Here is a 22058-nt window from a genome sequence, read left to right as displayed (position 1 = left end):
TTCAGATGAAATATATGTATGTATACTAACCTGTGTACATACACATGTCTATATATATTTATATAATAACCATCTCTATCTATATTAAGCTAAGCATGAGTTTATACTGATATCTCTAACCCAAATCCATTATCAAATGGCTAATTTTAGCTTCCTCACTTGCTTATCTGTAACCTCCCAACCCAATAGTGAGAAACTTGGCTTCCACTATCTGCCACCCATTTACTTAATTGTTCAATTCCAGCATATGCAAATAATTATTTCAGAATTGTTAACTCATACCCCCCACGGGAAACAAATTTATCAGGTAGTGTACAGTCGCATCACAGTTCATTTTGCCTTTAGCCATGAAGTCTCCACTTATTTCCAAAGTTGCTTAAGTCAACCCCTTATTCTCCCACCCTCTTCAGTGAGATTGGTTTATTCATTTGTGATACCGTTACATTATTTTTGTCACATTCTGCATTACATCCTGAGATCCTCCAACCTCCTAAATGATTTTTTAAATTTGATACATAAGGTTTGCTCTTTATGTTGTAAAGTTCTATGTATTTTAATACTACAGTCTTATGTCTTGTATTCACCATTACAGTGTCATGCTGAATAATTTTGCACCTAAAAATACTCTGGGCATTACCTGCTGACGTCATCCTATCCTCTGCCAAACCTCTAACATCCACTTGTCTCTTTACGATCTCTGTATTTTTACCTTTTCCAGAATGTCATATAATTGGGATTATACAGTATGTAGCTTTTTTAGAGAGGCTTCATTCATATCACAATTAGATACTCTTTTTTGCAGTAGATGTCTAGTTATTCCAGTACCATTTGTTGAAAGACTGTCCTTTCTCCATTGAATTACCTTTGCTCCTTTGTCAAAGATCCGTTGGCTATCTCTGCATGGTTCTATTTCTGAACTCTATTTTTATTTCTTTTCATATCAATTATACTTTTTTTTAAAAAGTTTATAGTGATTGTTCTAGAGTTTACAATATACATGTTTAACTAATCTAATTCTGCCTTCGAAGAACTCTATACCAGAGGGTTCTCAATTGCAGAGTATACTTAATGGCTCCCTCTCATCCTGTATGATATTGTTTTCTTTCATTTCACTTATCAATATGTCTTTATCACAAAGTAAGTTGCTACTATTTTTAGCAACTACTATTTAAGCAGTTATCTTTAGATCAATTAATAGTAAGAAATATAAATATATTTTTTTGATTTATTTCTTCTCCTATATTATTTTCTTTCTGCTTGAAAAACTTTAACATTTTGTACAGGACAGGTCTGCTGGTGATGAGTTACTTCAGTTTTTGTTTGTGTGAGAAGACTGTTTCTTCACAATTTTGAAGGTTAAGTTCACTGGATATGAAATTCCAGGTTGGTGAATTTTTTTCTCTCAGCACTTTAAATATTCCACTGTGCTTTATTCTTGTTTAAACAGTTTCTGATACAAAGTCTGCTGTAATTACTACTGTTATTCCTCTATAGATAAGATGTTTTCCTTTGGCTTTCTTCAAAAATTGCCTTTATCTTTGGTTTTCTGAAGTTTCCATATGATATGCATAGGCTTATATTATCTTTGAATCAGTCACATCCTGCGGTACTGGGGTTAGGACTTCAACGTATACATTTGGTTGAGGACACAATTCAGCCTTTAACTTCCCTCTTGACTTTGGTTTTCCCTACATACCACCAGAGACAGTCTGTGCCTTGCAGCTTGTTCAGCTGCAATCCACTGTTACTAGACTAGACCCTATTGGTGTGTGGTAAGGTGTGGAAGAGGAACAGTGTTCTATAATCTTCTGATCAAGCCTCAGTCTTTTAATGAGTCTCTGTCTCTGGTCTGTGACCATCACAAGTATTTCTTCTTATGTAGCTCCCTCCTCTTTCGATGAAACGGGAAAGCTAGAGAGGGCTGAAATGAGAGGAATACCCCGTTCCCATGGCTCCTTAAAAGGAAGGCTCCAAAAAAATCATTTCCCCCAAGAGAGCAGAACTCTGTTACAGAAAAAAACATGGGTCTATTTCACAAAGGTTATTCTTCCTCTACCTCTGCTGGAACTAAGAGGGGATATTCCTCTGACTTTCACTGTGAATAACTGGTGGGGTTTTTTGGAGTTAAAGTCTACGAATATATGAAGGCCCCGCCCCCGCCACCAAGACTGGGGCTCCAGGAGTTTCTTGCTCTCACACTAATCCATACTCAGCTTCAAGCAATTTGTCAACATTACCATTTCAGAGTTTCTACATGTTTATAGCTCTAGCCACTTCTGTCCAGATAAGCAGATTCCAGCTGTGATTCTCTGGATTTGCCCTTCTCTCCAGATTTTGGGTTAGTGTCCTGTAACCTCAATCCTTTGATGGGTTTAAGAAAAATCAATTTCAGTGTGTCTGGCTTTTTCTTGTTATAAAGACAGAACTGATGATTTCTGAACACCTTACATGTTAAAACAGAAACGAAATCCCCTAATTAACTTTTTATTTACAATTCAGAGGTCACTTATCAGTCTTCATCTTCCTTAATATCTCTGGGGCTTTCCTTAGATGATCATTTCCTCTTCCATTGCCAGTGTATAAACTATTCCCAGTCTGGGATAAGAAGCTTGTACCAGAATGTAAATCTACTACATCAGTAAGCACATGTTTAGCTCAGCTGACTTTTTTTTTTTTTTTTTTTTTTTTTAATAGCAAGACTTCCTTGACGTAGAGGCAGAGTGTTGTTGCACATTCTCGCACAAGTCCTCTGCCCTGTCATGGACTGGTCACAATCAGTTTGTTGACTAGCCACTTAAAGTAGAACTACTCAGTCTGATATACAGGCATATATTTTCTGCTACTACCTGCATTATGGAAAATATGAAACATGAATTCCCAGTTTATACTTCTCTCTTGACATCTTTGTTTTCTGATTCTGACATATAGGTTACCTCCCAAACCGTATACATAGGCCTGAGAATGGTGATACCGTTCCAGTGCCAATATTCATCATTCTTTTGATATGTATCCTAGGATAATACATTTCTCAAACAACTTAATTGCCAAAATGGACATTTTTCCTGTGTCTGAATGGGAAATTCTTTATATTTTATTGATAGGACTCAATGTCATATCCTATATATTTAATATATAGTGTGTAAGTGAAGTTGTATGTTTTTTCAATAGTCAAAATATATGTTGAATTTAGGTCACTTAAAATTTATAAAATTGTAAGCTCATGGCTTCATTAACATTTATGAAGTATTATTAGTAAATATTAGTAGTCAATTATTCTTCTTGCCTTTATAACCTAAGAATTTTATTATTATTTCAAACAGTTTCAATATTCTAGAGCATTGTTTTTATAATGCCATTATACATTGCTAAAAACAATATAAGCAACCAAGTAAGTAAAAATATTCTAACCTTCCAAACTAAAAATGTCTGACAGAGTCTGGAATATTTCCCAGAAAGAATCCATTGAATGTAGGTTACCATGGTGATTAGCAAAAATGTGGAATGAAGTTCATTTCATGATAATTGCTACATATTTGCAGCTGAAGTGCATCTTTCAGTTTCAGTCACAGACTTTGAGACCGTAATAATAGCTCTAGAATCTGAGTTGTATATTTAAACCTGTAATATTGTGCAGGGACATATCTAATTCTATGGAGATTCTTTTTCTGTGGTGCCCAACATGGTAATTTTGAAAAGCTTATCCCTATTTATTGGGATTTCTGTGTATAGTTAATTGAGATTATGTTTGATTGATTCTTAAAAAACAGGATTTATAATGTCCCCAAGTCAATTTAAAGATAAAAGGAAAGCGTTTTATTTTAAAATCCGCCCCTTTAGGAAGAAAGCTGAATTTATTTTTTGAGGCAGCTGAATGCTCCTGCTTTGTAATTATTTCTGAAGAAGTTCGTGGTCTAATGCCAACTTTTGTGAATTAATAATAAGTTTTGAAAAATGTTGCCAAAATCAGAAAGTTGCTGCTTTGAAAGCTATTTTAACTCTTTGGGGCCAAGTGAAAATTAAATATAAAGTGTAACAAATTGCTAAGGGATCTGTATGTGATATTGTAAGTATATAAATAAACCCAGTCAAAGATTCTTAATAATAGTTGCAGAATAGCTATGTCAAATTTACTTTGTTGTATGCTACCATTTCAAGTCCGTGAAATGTTTTTATTTTAAAATATCTGTTTTTTTCTTAATTCTTACAAAAACCCTCTGAATAAAAATAATATTAAAAAAATAATAACGTTCATTGAGGACTTACTATGTCACAAACACAATTATACATACACTAACTCATTTAGTCCTCACGGTAATACTAAGAAGTAGATTATTATTCTTATCTTCATTTTATGGATGATGAAACCAAGGCACAGAGAAATGAAGCAATTTAGCTGATGTCACGCAGTTAGGGCGGAATCAGATTCAGAGATGGTGACTCCAATATCCACACTCTTAACTATATAATGCTATACTGCTGATCTGAAGTATTTTTATTCTCAATTTATGGAACCAAAATTAAAGGCTCAAAGAAGTCAAGTACCACCAATGTTACATAGTTATCAAATGGCAGAAATGGAGCAAGACTTTGTTTTCTGATTCTAAATCTAGGAAGCACTCCATCACAGCTCATGGTCTTCTTCGACTTGAATGTAAAATTAGTGTCCTCTACCTGGCTAGTGGGGAAGTAAAACTGGCTAGTTCTAACTGCTTGTTACAGTTATAGCCTTCAGACTGGACTCGCCTGTGTCATACGTTTATCATATTTGTCCTTTCCAAATATCAAATATATATTATAATACACAAAATATAGCATTTATTATTTTTATTCATGTGCCAGGAGACTAAAGGGAGCCATTGTTACCTGCTATATTGTTATAGATCACTGATATATGATCAGTGATTATATACGATATTAGTTATGTATCACTGACATATAAAGATTAAAACCCCAAATGAGCAGCTTGCCATTATTAACAACTAGTTCAACACTTAGCATTTCTTTTTTTAAAATTTTGTTTGAAAGTAAAAGGAATGACTTTTCACTATTGAGAAACCTATGGAAGTCAGCCTTTACATGTTATAGGAAATTTTCTGTCTGATTACAATAGTCCTTTTAAAATTAAGAAAAAATGAAAGTGTAACATTGCATAGCTTCAGAGGGCTGAGAAATTAACTTTTTCATGTGATTAACAGAAGGAGGAAAGAAGAATATTAGAATACCTTAATTTGGTCTCTAATAAATACCTCAGAAGTAACCTTACCCATGAAGTGGTTCAAAAGTCTGGCATTGTATGTGTGTGTGTGTTTCTGTATGTGTAAAATAGGAGCAACTGAAACTGATGTCCACATTTTAAAACATCAAAACAAACAAACCAAGAAAGCCTATATATCATCCCAATCTAGTAGAACGGTCTACTCCAGAAAGATACAGTGGTTCTGACTGGGAAAGAAAAGCAGTTATAGGGGTCATATGTGAACCAGAGGAACTGAGCAGCTGGCTTGTGACTCTAGCAGATATATTTAATAGAAATACTTTAAATACATTTTCATGTTGTTTTAAATTTTAGGTTTAAGTCAATAATAATCATACATAACTAATAATTTTTGATTCTGCAGTATATTTCATGGCATTAAAATAACAGAACACCATTAAAATAGCCTTCCTTACAGGGATGGCTTATCCCGCATTTATTTAAGGGTATTTGTTTACTCTGTGCTCATGATTAGATTAGTATATATCCTAGCAGCATAATTATTAAGCCATATTTAAGAAGAAAATTAGTGTATTAGAACAAAATGTAATAAATGCCTTTTTACTGATATTAAATATATTTATAAAATTTAATTACAGCAACATGCATAATAGTGAATTTGATAACTCAAATACTAAGATTCAGAATCCTTAATCTCACAGTGAAATAATTGCAAATGGGAACTCTTTTTAGTACTTACATAATAAATACTTTAGAGAGTGCTGTGATTGTCTTATCATTAGTGAAGTAATAGGCTAGCCAGTTACTAAGTGTCAAAGTCTATGAAACATTTTACAAATTAGTCCTCACTGATATGTAAGTATTAAAACTCCCAAATGAGCAATTTGTCATTTTTAACAACTAGTTCTTTACTTAGCATTTTGGTTTTTTTAAAAATTTTGGTTGCTTATGCCCATACAATCCTTATACGGTATTGCAATTAGTTAAATTATGAAGATTCTTCAGAAAGGAGTGATTAGTATGAAAATGTTTCTGCTTTTATCCTGCCCATTTAGCAAGAATATATTGATTCCTTATGGTTTGGGAAGTATGGGATACACTTACCATTGTCTGAGAAAATAATATAGACTATTGTGACTCCTCAAATTTGCCAATGAGATTTTAATATATAATATTCCCTATAAAACACGTTAAAATGCAATTGAACATGTTAATGGAATGACTTCAAATGTTTAACTGATTCAATAAATACAGGACAGAAATTATAATGTTATTATTAAGGTTAATTTCACTACTAAAAATAAGCACTACTATATGCCTCATTATATTATTAGCATATCTAGATGAAGTTACAAAATTTTTTTTCACAGCCCAAGATTGACTGCTGATGTCGCAGATAATAAAGTACTACAAATCCACGTCAGACTGTGGATAGTGGGAGGTCCCCAGGCGCACCCATTAGCTGTATGAGTCATTCCCATGCACCCATCTCACAAAACTGTGATTCAAATCTGTGCCTCATCAAAATCACAAGTGAGTACATATCACTGGCCTACTATTCACAGGAATAGAAACTCTAAGTGGTAAACTGTCATATGCCAAATATATGTTTGTAATTGAGACAGTTCCAGCAGAAAAATGATATCTTTTCTGAGCATAAATAATTTAGTTGGCAGAAAGAAGAATTTCATGAAGCACTCAAAACAAACAGAATCTGAATTACTACAAAAATATAGTACACATTAAATGGTTCTATTTCTCCTATAAGAGTTTTCTTAAAAATCACCTCCTCTGTTAAGTGTTCCTGACTTCTCTAAACAAATTAACCACTTCTTCCAGTCTGAATATGTTTATTTAGAATTTCTCAGTATCTGTTTCATATTTTTTTTCTTATTGTGTCTACCCTCAGCTAGAACTTGAGAATGTCAGACAACACTGAAATGTCATATTCATGTTTGTATTTCCTAGCACATTGCCTGAAATATATCACTGTCTATCAGATTAAGTCATTCACTGGAAGCTCTACTAGGCATGGGTTACTGGGCACGAATAATTGTCCCGTCCCTATTTGGTCCAAGAAGATACTTAATCAGGTGTTGTCTGTGGATTCAGAGTATGAATGGTAGCATTTAAGTACATTTATGTGAGATTTATCACATACTCTGGACACCGTGCACACAGATACACAGAGAGATGACATGTAGAAGTATTATGATCAGAAAGGTATATGTTGATGTGGCAGTAGAAGATTCCCTTCAAGAGGAGATACTGATAGTTTATCTTTGTTTTCTGGTTTCTCTTTAGATGAAAGGTTTGTGTGTTTATACTTTCACAAAAGACATGGTACTGTGACATATTTCATTATTCACTGTGTATTTATGTATTATATTTCATTTTCTGTCATGATTCAGTTATATTTTATCCCTTCTGCAACTTCCGTATGTCAAGTTGTGATAGCAGGAAGCATTTTGATTATCCCTCACCATGATCCAACCCCCTCTACCAGTAGCTTCTGATTGCTAGGAAGGAGTGATGATTTGGACCTATTGGGGCACACGGGTTAGACACACTCTCTACTACCAAGTCCTGGCACCAGATCCTTTATCACTAGAGGTTCATTTTCATGATTTAATGATATCTTCTAGTTTTTCAAAATAAAACTACTCATCAGGGAGGAATTCGTACTATGCAGGAATTGATCAGATCACTTCCTTTCTGGATTGAAGGAATCTTAGAACTTCCTCAAAGGACTTGTCACCAGAGGAGTGCATGACTGTTGCAGTTCAGCCTTATCTTTCCTGTCCTCCTGTGCTGATTAACTGTGCCATTTGGTTATTTTTAAAGCATCAAGAAGAAGGGCTCCAAGTGATCTCTTTTCAGTATACTTTTCTTTTATAGTTATCATAGCAAGTAGCATAGTGTTACACTAATTGAAAAAATTTGATAATTACCTTTTCATCAATTAATGAAATATTTGCCCTTTTTCAAATATCAAAGGATTTTCCCTAAAATTTTTATTGTAACAGACACGTAATTCCGAGATGATGTTTTGTTAAGAAAATGCTTTCATTTTAAACTCCAGAATTTTGACGCTTCATTTACCAACTATTCAGAAATCCTGCTGAGTTGGCACTTGCTTGGCAGCCTAGATGCAGTGGCACTATTGTAGAACCACTTAGCTAATTTAGAGAGTTGTACAGTCTAATTCAACATGATATTTAAACAATATAGAGGCTTTTCAGAAAAGGAAAATATGAAGATCTGAATTTGTGTCACACCAAATTATACTAAATATTGATATAATGCCACACAAACAGGAAGACTTTTGCCGTTTTTCTTGTAAACCCTCATGAGAATCAGCATATCTGTCATTTCTTTCTTTGAACTATTTTCAACTTATGTTCTTCTCGGCTATGAAATAATGACTAGTGAGCACATTCTGGTTCTAAAAGGGTTAAAATATATTTGGTTATTTTCAGAAATACTTTCCTAAAGCCTTCATTTTCAAGATTGGTAGTAATAAGAAAAAAAGAATACATGCACTAACAACATAATTTTCATGGATGATAGAAATTGGGAGTGGGAAATCAATTTTGTACCACTATAAAATTTATAATATGTATATAACTTTATGTTTGGTCTTATAAGTGTTTTGTCAATTATTGCTTCAGTAGGTCAAGAAGTTTGATATATACAAAGTTCTAGTGGCAAAGTATTTTAGATGGCCAATTAGCAGGAGGAGAAAAAATAACCAATTTTTCTTAATTGAAGCAATGTCTAAGTGAATTGTCTAGTTATTAAAGATAAAAATGTTATTTATGTTTATAACATTTAAAGTAGGGTGATGTCAAATTCATTCAATATACAAAAATATATTAAGTGTCTACTATGTACTGGGCGCTGTTTTAGGTCTTGAGGAAATGGCAGTGAAAAAAACATTTAAAATTCCTATCTTTGTACTTATTTATATTCCTGGGAGGTAATACAAAATAAAGATAAATAAGTAAAATGGCTACCTTATAGAGAATAAACGAAGCAGAGAAAGGGAATGGCAATTAATTATAAAATAAGCTAGCCAGAATATATAGATGAGATTTTAGTTAAAATATTTATATATTTGTTGATATTCTGTATGATTTCTTCAAGTTCTTAGTGACCCAGCTGAGCTAGTACATAGGTCTCTTCATAAACTCTGTAAACTCCAAAGATGATTTTGAAACAGGATCTTTACTGTTTACTAGAGTCACCTTCATAAATATCTATGGAAACAGCTCAGGGCATAAAGAGTGTGGTTTTCCTGATCCCGGGGATGATGTTAGCCGCTAAAAAGATTGTGCATTTTTTATTCAGCAGAATCAAGAAAATTTGTCAAGACTGGTTGTGGGGATGGAGGTGGAGGTATAAAATATTTTCTTTTCTGATATATAGAGGTTAGAATTTGATACTTGTTTAACCATTGGATCCCATCAAAAGTTAATAATTTTCCATAAGCACTAAGATTAACCATGGATTTCTTTTGCATTTTGGAGCCTAGCTCAATAATGATGGAGTAACATTAGTGGAAAAAAAATCAGTGTTTTGAAATAGAAAACTTTATGAGATAATAAGAGATTTATAAGCTGAAAATGTAATAATAATGAGCTTAAAAAGATGAAAGAACAGAAAGATCAGTGCCATGATGCATATAACAACAAAATCTTTGAGAACAAATTATTTTATAATTTAATCTTTTGCAAAAAGAAAAAAAAGATTCAGAAAACATTAAGTTTTTATTTATCATAAAAAACAAGTTTGTTTTAAATCTTAGTTTTATCCATTCCTTTTAATACTATTGGCAGAGAGAAAATCTAACTAAACTCTATGTGGAATGAGCTCTTACTCTGACGTAAGTTATGAGTTAACCACAAATGATAACAATTATAGTTGACATTTATTGAAGGGATACCATGTGCTAGATATAATCACAGATGATCCTTACAGAAACCTTGTAAGTATTGTTTTATTGATGAAGAAATTGAGGCTCAGCAAGATTGTTACTTCATCAAAACCAGACAGGTGGTAAATGACAGAGATAGGAATCAAAGTAGGTCTAGAGTTCATATTCCTAAATTACACAAGTCTGACTTTTCTAAGCAATATCCTTGAATAAACTGTTACAATAGAAAAAAAATTGAAATAAGCTCTAGAAGAGCAAAAATGGAAAGTAAGGAACCAGTTGGGAGACTATTTCGTGGTTAGACCAGTCAGGGATAAAAACAGTTTAGACCAGGGTGGTAGTAGGGAAGGCTGTGAAAATTGGTCAGGTGTAGAATACATTTTGAAGGTGGAGCCAATAGGATTTGCTGCTTAAGCGTAAGTGAGAGAAATATAAAAAGGAGAAAAGAGAGAGAAATGTAAGTCCAAAATAATATTTTTAAACTGAGATTAATAATGCAGTTCCCTGATATGAGAACACTTGGGAAGGAGCATGTTTGGTAGAGGAGGATGGCCATCATGAGATGAAGATGGTTAAGTATCCAAATGGGTATGCCAAGAAGGCAGCTATATCTAAAAGTCTGGGGTTCTGGGGGATGTTCAGGCCTGGAGATATACGTTAGGGAATCAGTGACATTTAAAGCTGTAGGAGACATCTTAGAGGATGAATGTGAATGAGAATAATCTGAGAACAAAGCCTTAGGGACCACCTGAATTTAGAGGAGGAGAAAAAAGATCTCACTGAAGAGCCTGAGAAAAAGGGATCAATAAGGGAGAAGGAAGATCAGAGGATAACCTTGTCATGGGGCCTCTATACTGAAGGGATAGAAAGAAGATGCAAATGGGGAACAGTCCTCTTGCCCTTCAGTTGTCCTCATCAGCAACACTTACATTGTATATAGAACGTTTCTTGCACATTAAAGCAAGAAAGTATCCAAGGATCCCTTTAGAGGAAACATTTCACCTTTCTTTTTTTATTTAAATTTTTATTGAAACAATTGTAAAGTCTAATGCAGTTGTAAAAAATAATAGAGAGACATCCTGTACCTGTTACCATTTCTCCTCATGACAGTTGTCTTGCAAAACTAGTACAATATCACAACCAAGATATTGATATTATAACATCGATATAATCCACAAATTTTGTTCAGATTTCCCAGGTTTTACTTGTTGTACTCATTGTTCTCGCTCTCTGTGTATATTTCGCTCTGTACAATTTTATGAGTTTATATATCTACCACAAGAACCAAGATAAGAATAGCTCCATCACAAGGATCCTTTTATAACCATCACTAACCCCTGGTAATCAGTAATCTGTTCATTTCCAAAATTTTGTCACTTCAAAAGTGTTATATAAATGGAGTTGTACAATATGTATACATTTGTGATTGGATTTTTTTTTTTTGCTCAGCATAATTCCCTGAAGATTCATCTAAGTTGCCGCATCTGTCAAGAGTTCCTTCTATTTTATTGCTGAGTAGAATGGATGTATCACCATATGTTTAACCATCTACCATTGAGGGACATCTGACCTGTTTCCTGTTTTTAGCTATTACGAATAAAGCTGCTATGAACACTGCATATAGGATTTTTTACAAAGGTAAGTTTTAACTCATCTGGAACAAGCGTTCAAGAGTATAATTATTGTGTCATATGATAATTGCATTTTTAGTTTGTTGTGAAACTGCCAAACTGTTTTTCAGAGTGGGTGTACCATTTTACATTCCCATCAACAATGTATGAATGGTCCAGTTTCTTTGTATTCTCACCAGCATTTATTGTTCTTGCTATTTTTTAATATTAGCCTGTCTGATAGATGTATAGTGATATTGTGGTTTTAATTTGCATTTCCCTGATAACTAATGGAGGAGAATATCTTTTCATATGCTTTTTGTTGTCTTAGCCCATTCAGGGCTCCTGTAACAAAATACCATAGAATGGGTAGCTTAAGCAACAAACATTTATTTCTCATAGTTCTAGAGGCTGGGAAGTCCAAGATCAAGGTACTAGCAGATTCAGTGTCTAGTGAGGGCCCACTTCCTGTTCATAAGCAGCTGTCTTCTCCTTGGTGTATCCTCACATGGTAGAAGGGTTAGGGAGCTCTCTAGGGTCTCTTCTGTAAGGGTATTAATCCTATTTATGTGGGCTCCACCTTCATGAGCCAATTACCTTGCAAAGACCCCACTTCTGAATACAATTACATTTGGGGAATAGGTTTCAACATATGAAATGTGGGGGGACATAGTTATTCAGTCTATAACATTTGTCAACTGTATGTCTTTTTTGGTGGCATGTTTGTTCATCTCCTTTGCTCATTTTCCAATTGGATTTATTATAATGTTGAGTTTTAAGAATTCTTTCTATATTCTAGATACTAGTCCTGTATCAGATACATCTTGAAAGTATCTTCTCCCAACCTGTAGTTTATCTTTTCATCCTCTTCACCCGGCCTTACAGAGAACAAAAGTTTTAATTTTGATGAGGTTCCATTTCTCAATTTTTTTTAATGGATTTTTCATTTGGTGTCAATTCTAAAAATTCTTTGCTCAGTTCTAGGTGCAGAAGATTCTCCTCTCTTGTTCTTCTAAAAGTCTTATAGTTTATGTTTTACACTTAAGTCCATGATCAACATAGAATTAATTTTTGTATAAGGAGTGAGGTTTAGGTCAAGGATTTTTTTTTTTTTTTCTTTTTGCCTGTGGATGTTCAGTAGTTCCAGCATCATTTTGGGGGAAGCATATCCTTCCTCCACTGAATTGATTTTGCACCTTTGCAAAAAATTGATTGTGCATACTTATGTGGTTCTATTTCTCGGTTCTCAATTCTGTTCCATTGATCTATATGTTTATCTCTGCACTGTTTCTTTGCTGAGATTTTCCATTTGCTCTACGATAATATTGTAATTAATTCTTGAAGCATGGTCATGTTGATTGATTTAAAATCTTTGTCAAATAATTCCAACATCTGATTTATCTCAGTGTTTGTCATTTTGTTTTCTTTTCTAATTCAAGTTGTGATTTTCCTTGTTCTTGGAATGATGGGTGAATTTCACTTGCATCCTGGGTATTTATTATTTTAGGAAACTCTGGGTCCTAGTTAGATCTTTTATTGTTTCAGGCAAACACTTTTCTTTAGGTTTAGCATACAGGTCTTGGTCTACTTTTGTGGGCTGTGGTTCCAATGACAAAGCCTTGACCATTTTATTTTGGTTTGCTTGGTTTATCTTGTGGCCTTGGGTTACCACTTGTTCCTGCTGGTGCTGACTGTGGTTTAGGAAGGGATTTCCCTAGCTGGAGCTGCCTGTGGTCTCCTCGTGGGTGAGGGAAGTCTCAGGTCTATTAAGGTGTGAGATATAAATATTTTCTTGACTCCTGGCAAAATGGGTCAGTATATAGTTCCCCAAGATTACAGGAATAGGAGCCACAAGCTCAGTCATATGGAAGAATCTTTCCCCTAGAAATACCTTCTTTCTTGTTTTCACTTCTTTTTTTTTTCATGTTTTATTTTTCTTCATTTTATTCTAGTTTTCTTGTGATTTTGCCACTGGAGTACTTAGGAAAGGACCTTTGGAGTACTTAGGAAAGGAAGCCCTGCTCCCTTTCCAACCTCCTCAACCCTCCTACCCACACAGAGCTCAGCCATTGTAGAGCTACTTTGACTGGTCACCACTTGCTCCTGTATAGACATTAAAGCAGAGGAAGGGAAGTTTATGTGTATTTTAAAATTTTGCAATGGAGAGTTTATATTTCTAGTGCAGAATATAAAAAATAAGCACACACAAATAATCTAATTTCAGATATAGTAAGTGCTATCAGAAAGAATAAGACAATGGTATATACAGTGATTGGGGGTGTATATGTGGCTTAATCAGTAGACTTCCAGAAGGGCCTCAGAAATCCTATGGCCTGAGGTGGTTTTGAACTTGCTGAGTTTAAGGAAAAGGAAAGAAGGTCAATGGGGCTTGAGTGTAACTTGCCTCACAGCCATGGTACAAAGCAACACTGTTAATCAGTACATGCCTCTTTACCAGGGGCCAGGTTGGTTTATCTGACTTCAGCACACCAGCACCAACCTATTTCAGACCTGCTGAAATTAACCTTCAGAGCAGACCTTGTTACCACAATGGTTTTTTTGAAGGATGAGTGAATTTCAAGTGGCTTTTAAGAGGACCATACCACTTAGGTACAAATGAGAGTAAGCAGGGCTGTGAGACAAGGGAAATTTGTATTTTTAAAAGGACAAAAAACAAACAAACAAACAAAAACCCTTAGCATCCTAGAAAAACAAAATGATCCAAAGAACTGAAGGGATTGATAATAGAAACAAGATAAAAAACAAATTCAAAATTATTAAGAATAATCAATCATATTTAGAATGCTGTGTATCATGATAGATAGAGGCCACTCCTATCAATCCTATCTATAGATAGTAATCACTCCTTCCTAACATATTCTTGGAAACAGCATCCAGCCGTGGATCAGCTTTTTTATCTAGCGCTGTTTTAATTTGAGATTTAATAATAACTTAATGTATGACAAAGACATGATCAAAAATATATCATGAAAGTAATCATATTCTGCATTCATTTAAAATAAAATTTTTCTGTGAATTCTTTGTGTTGTTTATAACACTATAAGAGAGCTTGACCTATACGAGGAATAAAAAAGTGTAAGTTCATTTATTGCACAAACCTTCATTGAACACTAACTATATACTGAACACTGTGCTAATTTTGTATACTTAATCTAATTTAAGGTCCACAAAATGCTTTTTAGGTACATATTACTATTACTCACTTTTGTTTTCAGATGATGAAACTAACCAACCATTAAAAATGGCTGGGTAGGAATTTGAGTGCAGGTTATCTGAATCCAGAATCCATTCTTTATGACCAGGTAATATTTCCTCATTCTATAATATTATTAGTTTCTGATCTCAAGGTATTCAAATTAATGGAGAAGTCAGACAAATGAAAAATGACAGTACGTTATAAAAATATATATTCCATAGGGTGCTACAGGGGCATTTGGGAGGAGTAAGCTAGCTAAGAGAGGAACTTGTCAGAATGGATTCCTGAAGAAGAAAGTAGAGTAAGAATTGAGACTTGAACAGCAAATGGAAGTTCACCATAAGAAGATCAGGTTTGGAAAGGCATTTTAGGCAAGGAGATAAAAATATCTGTTATAAAAGTATGAACCTGAGAAAGAAAGCACTGGGGAAACGGAAATTTCTTAGGGGGAAGAGTAAGAGAGATAAAGATGATCACATTATAGATGGCTTCATATATCCTGTTACAGAATTGTTAAATGCTAGTGGCTGTTTGTAAACATTTATATTTTACAGCAATGTAGAAAATTAATTGAGAGAGAGAAACCATATGCACATGGAAAATAATAAGCAACTGCACTAAGATACTGGCAATTGGGATAGAGAAGTGAGAGAAGATTCAAGAACTCTTAGGAGGAAGAAGCATTTTGACTTAGAGAATTAACTGATGGAAACCCAAAACAGAAGGAGGATGTAGGATCAAAGAAAAGATTTTAAGAGAGCAAAACTTTTATACTTACATGCTAAAATGCAAGAAGTACTGAAAACACTCTGCTATGGAATTTGGCACACCTAAGCTCAAATCATGACTCCAGTTTCTAAATCATAAGATCATGTGCAAGATACTTAAATCCTACAAGCCAGGGTTTCTTTATCCCCTTTCTTAATGCCTTCCAGTCAGTTCCTGTGAGCTCTCACTTCTATTTCTTAAAAACAGTTTGAATCTGTAACTTATTAGCCTTTCTGTCCCTTTATTACATCTTGCTTGAACTCCAGAATGCTCTTAACCGGTATTTTTGGCCTCTAATCTCTTGAAAAATAAAGAAAGATAACAATTTTATTTAAAGAACTCTGGCTTCAGTGTGGACAGTTTGTAAAGGGAGACAACACTTTTCCAGGGAAACTAGTTGGGGTTACTAGAATATTCTAGAAGTGGCTTGATGATGCAGAAACCATTAGATTAGAGAGGAGGCCATAGAGGTGTGCAATGAGGATGGATTTGGAAGAGAGTTCTGGATGATATGGGAAGGGAGAGATGTGTGAGAGATTACTCCTTGATTTCTCATTTGAGCTGCTGAATGGAAAAGGACTAAGTGGGACAGGAAGTTGAGTTTGGTCTTGGATAAATTGATGGTGACATGACTTTCACCATGAGATGATTTCACCATGAGAGATTTAAGTGGATGTACAGAGAAAGCAATTGAGTCTGATTCTGAGTTAGAGCTATACATGTAGTGTCACGAGTATATAGGTACCTGTGAATTTATAGATGAGTACTAGATTGTCAAATAGTGAGTATAGAATGGGAATATCAACAGACTATGACATTTGAAATGCCGATATTAAAAAAAAATTTATTGGTAGAAGTGCCAATATTTAATGGTAAATAGAAGAGGAGGAATCTGCAATAAAAAGTAGCTAGAGGGCTTCCCTGGTGGCGCAGTGGTTGAGAATCTGCCTGCCAATGCAGGGGACACGGGTTCGAGCCCTGGTCTGGGAAGATCCCACATGCCGCGGAGCAACTGGGCCCGTGAACCACAACTACTGAGCCTGCGCGTCTGGAGCCTGTGCTCCGCAACAAGAGAGGCCGCGATGGTGAGAGGCCCGCGCACCGCGATGAAGAGTGGCCCCCGCTTGCTGCAACTAGAGAAAGCCCTCGCACAGAAAAACTAAGACCTAACACAGCCAATAAATAAATAAATTAATTAATTAATTAATTTTTAAAAAAAGTATTAAAAAAAAAAAAGTAGCTAGAAAGGAAGAAGGAAAACAAAGAGTATAGTGTCATGGTGGCTGCCAGAAAGATTGTTTCTGGAAGAACAGAGTAATCCACAACGTTGAGAGATGCTGAGCAGTGAAGTGAAATGAAGACTGAAAAGGACCCATTGGATTTAGCAATATGAATGTCATTTAAGGGCATTAGTGGGTAGTTTTCCCATGGAGTAGAAAGTGAAGAGTGGGTTGGGGAGTAAGTTTGAGATGAGGAAAAGGAGAAAAAGGAAAAACAACATAGAAGAAGTTGAACCATGAAGAAAAGGGGAGAGAGAGAAATTTTGCTCTCAAGGAACACAGTTGATGTAAGAAAAGAAGACATTAAGTTGTGATGTCCATCAGTGCCCAGCAGAGCCGTATTGGTCTGAAACAAAAGCAAAAATGTGCATCCCTAGCACACTTAGCAAAAATATCCTCCCATATTTTGAACCAAGGGTTAAGAGTTAATAGAAGCTTTACAATAAAATATAATGACTACATATAAAGCTCCATAATTCCCAGTCTGGTTACACATCATTGTGAATCCGCACAAACCCACCCTGCACGGGAACTTGGGAAACTCCAGCTGGTTGGAAGATTGTTATTTGTGTTGCACAATAACACAAAGTCATAAAACAAACAGCCTATCTTTATTTAAAATTTTGATTTTTTGTTTATTATGATTTTTAAAATAGTACATTAAAATATCGTTTATGTTGATTACTGAGTTTTTGACACCCCTTTAAAGTTTGCACCTGAATTGACTGCCGTTATGGCCTCACTTTCACACTGATCCTAGTCGAAAGGGAAGAACATCTGGTCTAACAATTATGATTAATAGTGGCGATAATGGTGTTGGGACTACTCATGACAATTTAGGAAGTATGTTAAGTGCAGACAGTCCTTAGAAAACAGCTGTAAATAGTGATGATATAGCTAACAGGAAAGCATAAATTAAAGGAACATTCATTTGTTCATTCAAGCAGAAAACATTTTAATTATTCAAAACACTAACTTGCATTTTAAAACCTCCATATTTACTTTATGACACAATTCTTTTTCTAAGGAATCCTGTGGTCTAATTAAATGTATTTTGCTCCCACACTTTGTAGGTAAGAAGTCATACTTCCGTGAGTTGAAAAACCTCAAGTTACAGCATAGTCTCAAGTCAGAAAAAGGACTGACTTTTAGTGTAAATTAATTAGCACGTACACTAAGTTTGGGTGGAAGGCTATAATTCAGTGTCATTTTATTATTAATTTTGAGTCATGTCAATAAAATTCCATCTTACGACAGTGGTAGATGCTTGATTATTTCTTTGGTGCACAAAACACAGTAATTGTACATATGCATTTTTCCTTAGCACATGATTTTGCATTTCATGAAGCCTCAAAGTACAAACTTTTTTGCTGAGGTCCTTTTAACAGTATTTTGAGCTGTTTATTTTCATTTTGCTTACCTGTATTAAGTATTTCACTAGAATATATTTTGGTGTTTAATAACTATATTACAAGTCAAACTTGGATCAGCAGATTTGATACTTTTATGATTCTCATTCTGAGCTGCTCTACCTAGGTACATAATCTGTGTAGAAGAGTTATGTATTTAAGGAACAGGTGTTCTTTTCACTAACTATATTCCTATAGTTTATAAATCCAAACTATTCAAAATTGTTTGCTTGTGTATATGCCTTCTTTCCAGTTTCTTCTAATTTTTATGCATATTCTAGATTATTGATATACATAATTACACATATTCCTAAAAGTAAAGTCTTACTTAACATCCCAAATGAGGAACCTTTAAAATTTACTCCCTTGTTATATCTGACATTGTATTTTCAAGGCAATATGGCTTTGGACAGCCCAACATATGTCCTTCCATTTGCTGGCATTTAAGGGGATCAATAAATAACACTAATGTCTTCTCTTGTGTTCAAAACTGGTTGAGAGATCAGCACAGCAGTCAGACAGATGGAGATAAATATTTAACTTTTTATTTCTCTGATAAATGCTCATTTGAAAAATGTGTCTTTAACTCTGTACAAAATGGACAGTGGTACCCCAGAATTCAGCAGACCCAGAAGTTGCACTAGACAATCCCAAACCACTCCTGGTTATGACATGGAAAGCAGCCCACTTTCTTTTCTATGTAATCTATCAGGAAATTCACAGCTCCTCCCTGGAGGGGAATAAATGGACATACAAAGACTAGGAGTGGTTCTCAAAGTGTGGTCAGAAGATCCCTGAGGCCTTTCTTTTAGAGGTCTGCAGCTACTAGGTCCTTTACAACTACAAGTCTGTGTGAGACTGGATCCTCTTCATGTACTTCCACCAAAACAATATATTGCATCCAAGGGAATGAGAAGCAAATCTGAAGACCCAGCTATCTTCTATTAAGTTCAGACATAAAAGAGATTTGCAAAAAATGTAAAATGATGCATCTCACCTCGCTAATTTTGTTGGTTTGAAAAATACAGTTATTTTATGAAACTATGTTATTTATATTAACATAGAAAAAGTTTATTATTGCTATTTTAAATGAATTAATAACTAAATTTTAAAAAACTTCTCAGTCCCTTATATAGAAAATATAACTCAAGTAAACAAAAGTTTTTTGGTGTCCTCAGTAGTATTTAAAAATAAAAAGTTGGGACTTCCCTGGTGGCGCAGTGGTTAAGAATCCTCCTGCCAATGCAGGGGACACGGGTTTGATCCCTGGTCCTGGAAGATCCCACATGCCGTGGAGCAACTAAGCCCGTGCGCCACAACTACTGAGCCTGCGCTCTAGAGCCCGCAAGCCACAACTACTGAGCCCGTGCCACAACTATTGAAGCCTGCGCGCCTAGAGCCCGTGCTCTGCAATAAGAGAAGCCACCACAATGAGAACCACGCACACCACAAGGAAGAGTAGCCCCCGCTCACGGCAACTAGAGAAAGCCTGTGCGCAGCAACGAAGACCCAACGCAGCCAAAAATAAATAAATTAAATAAAATAAATTAATTTTTTTAAAAAAGTAAAAAGTTATCCTGAGATAAAACATTTGAGAACCATTGCTCTAATGGAAGATCCTCCATTTGGGAGCATGAGGAGTGGGAAATAACTATCCTTTGTTCCTTTTTCTTAGCCTGAGGTATTAAACAGGGGTATTTGCTTCATCGCAGGCTATTGTTTTAGATGCAGATGTCCTAACCAAAAGTATAAGTATTTGCCAAACTTCTTTTTGAACAGATCTTGGTAGTCTTCAATGTTAGCTCATGGTAGCTATTGACTAAGACTCTATCCTTGACCAAACTCTAGTCTCCTTTGAGCTCTCTTCTTGACTAGGTCTCACAGATGGGCTTCTGTGTCCATCCTTTGTTTGCCAGACCTGCATTGCCCAGTCTTAGCAAGAATTCTGCTAAGTCAGTTTGTCAAGAATTCCCCCACTCTTAATATCTGATCAAGTTCCACATCCCCTCACCTCCTTGTATAAGTCCTTGACCTGCCTTTAGCAAGAATTCTATAAAGGCAGTTTAGCAAGAATCTTCCTACCCTTGATGTTTCCTCTTACTAAGTTTCCGTCCACTGATCCCCATCACCCTGCACCTTTCCTGTAAATCCCCATTTGGCCTAATTGTATTTGGACTTCAGCCTGATCTCTTTCCCTATTACAATACTCCATTGCAATAGTCTTGAATGAAGTCTTCCTGACCATTTGAACAAGTGTCAGAATAATTTTCTCTTTAACAATATCTGGGGTAAACTTTATTTAAATTTTATTTGCTGACTTTGCTTTTCGGTATTGTGTCTTTGGCTTAAATTGAGGGACATTATGAAAACAACAAATTGCTAAAGAAGCAAAAGGTTTCCCCTGAAAACTTTTGCTTCTTAACAATTTTCATACAAAATGTAATTGAAGTTTTTAAAATTACAATATGGTGGCATCTTTGGTAAGTCTCAGGAAAAAGGTCTCAGCAACAAGGAATATTATACTTATTTTAATGTTAATGTTGCTTTTCCTTTCATTGTAATGTTTAATGTTGCTTTTCCTTACATTGTAGAGGTTGTCAATCGAATCCCTATCATCATTACTCTTTTTGATGGCTGCTAGAAAGTTTAGGCCAAATTAGCAATCCTCCATTAAATGTACTGCCCAGCATAAGGAAGTTGTTTGCTAATCTAATTCCTAGTTTATTAACTCCACTCTCATATTGCTCTCTCTTCATATCCATTTACTCTCTTACCTACCCTCTTATTTTGTTTGCTTTAGTTTTTAAAGCCATGTTAAGTCTTTTCTAGAAGCTAGCAGATTTTCAAAAAATGGTTTAAAAATAGCAAGCTGAGTAAATCACATGGGCTAAGAAAGCAGTGGTTTTGAACTCATCCTATCTGTATATTATATGTTAGTTATTATTTTCCCCATATCCCTGGGTCAAAAAAACAAAAGAAGAAATGAAACTATGTAAATTTGCAAGGCTAATGTTTTTATAATAATTAAACGTGGGGACCTTGGGGTTTCCCCCCCCATAATTACTCTACAATGCCTCTGTCACAGAGTGCTGCCACTTTTTCATTTGGAAATTTTTCAGATCAGTGATATAAATGCAAATATAAATGAAAAGACTTAAAATATTCTTCCATGTTGGCCTTTTTTCTCCCTCTACACAAAAGGTATTTCTTTCTTTATTGAAAAACTCATTACATATGCTTGTGCGATGTCAATTAGCCATGGTGAAATAAGAATTTTATGTTTGAGCTACAATGAATTTCTAAGGAAATCTGTTGTTTGCCAAGCTGAGGCTGCGGTTGGAGAAGATCCAAATCATTACCTAAATTTACATCCTATTGTTATGCATGAATCTTTTTACAACTTCCTATAGGGTATTTAGAAATAAACAAAAGTTGTTTTTTTTTTCTCCTTCTATTGTGCTAATACCTTTTTATGTAGCTTGCATTTTGGGGTAAAATCTAAATTAGAAAAGAAAAAATCAGAAGAACTAAGTCTCACAAGGAACTCTACCTGGAAAGAAAGGAAATTGGCTGGTGGGAAGCAGAACTTCCTTGTGGCATCAGAAGGGGAACCAAAACCAAAA

The 22058-nt window shown here is 34.9% G+C and overlaps 1 pseudogene across 1 annotated transcript in view; it reads left to right on the top strand.

Annotated features, from left to right (window-relative positions):
• Positions 1-22058, top strand: part of LOC309666711 (ubiquitin-conjugating enzyme E2 R1 pseudogene) — a 28843-nt pseudogene extending 6785 nt beyond the window's left edge. Inside the window, exon 2 of the transcript in view lies at positions 1-22058. This exon is cut by the window's left edge and continues 5981 nt beyond it. The product of the transcript in view is annotated as a ubiquitin-conjugating enzyme E2 R1 pseudogene (transcript).

This window comes from Balaenoptera physalus (genome assembly GCF_965194825.1).
Source record: "Balaenoptera physalus genome assembly, chromosome: 9".
NCBI classification, from domain to species: domain Eukaryota; kingdom Metazoa; phylum Chordata; class Mammalia; order Artiodactyla; family Balaenopteridae; genus Balaenoptera; species Balaenoptera physalus.
The sequence above is the reverse complement of the archived record's forward strand: the minus strand, read 5'-3'. Positions and strand labels throughout refer to the sequence as shown.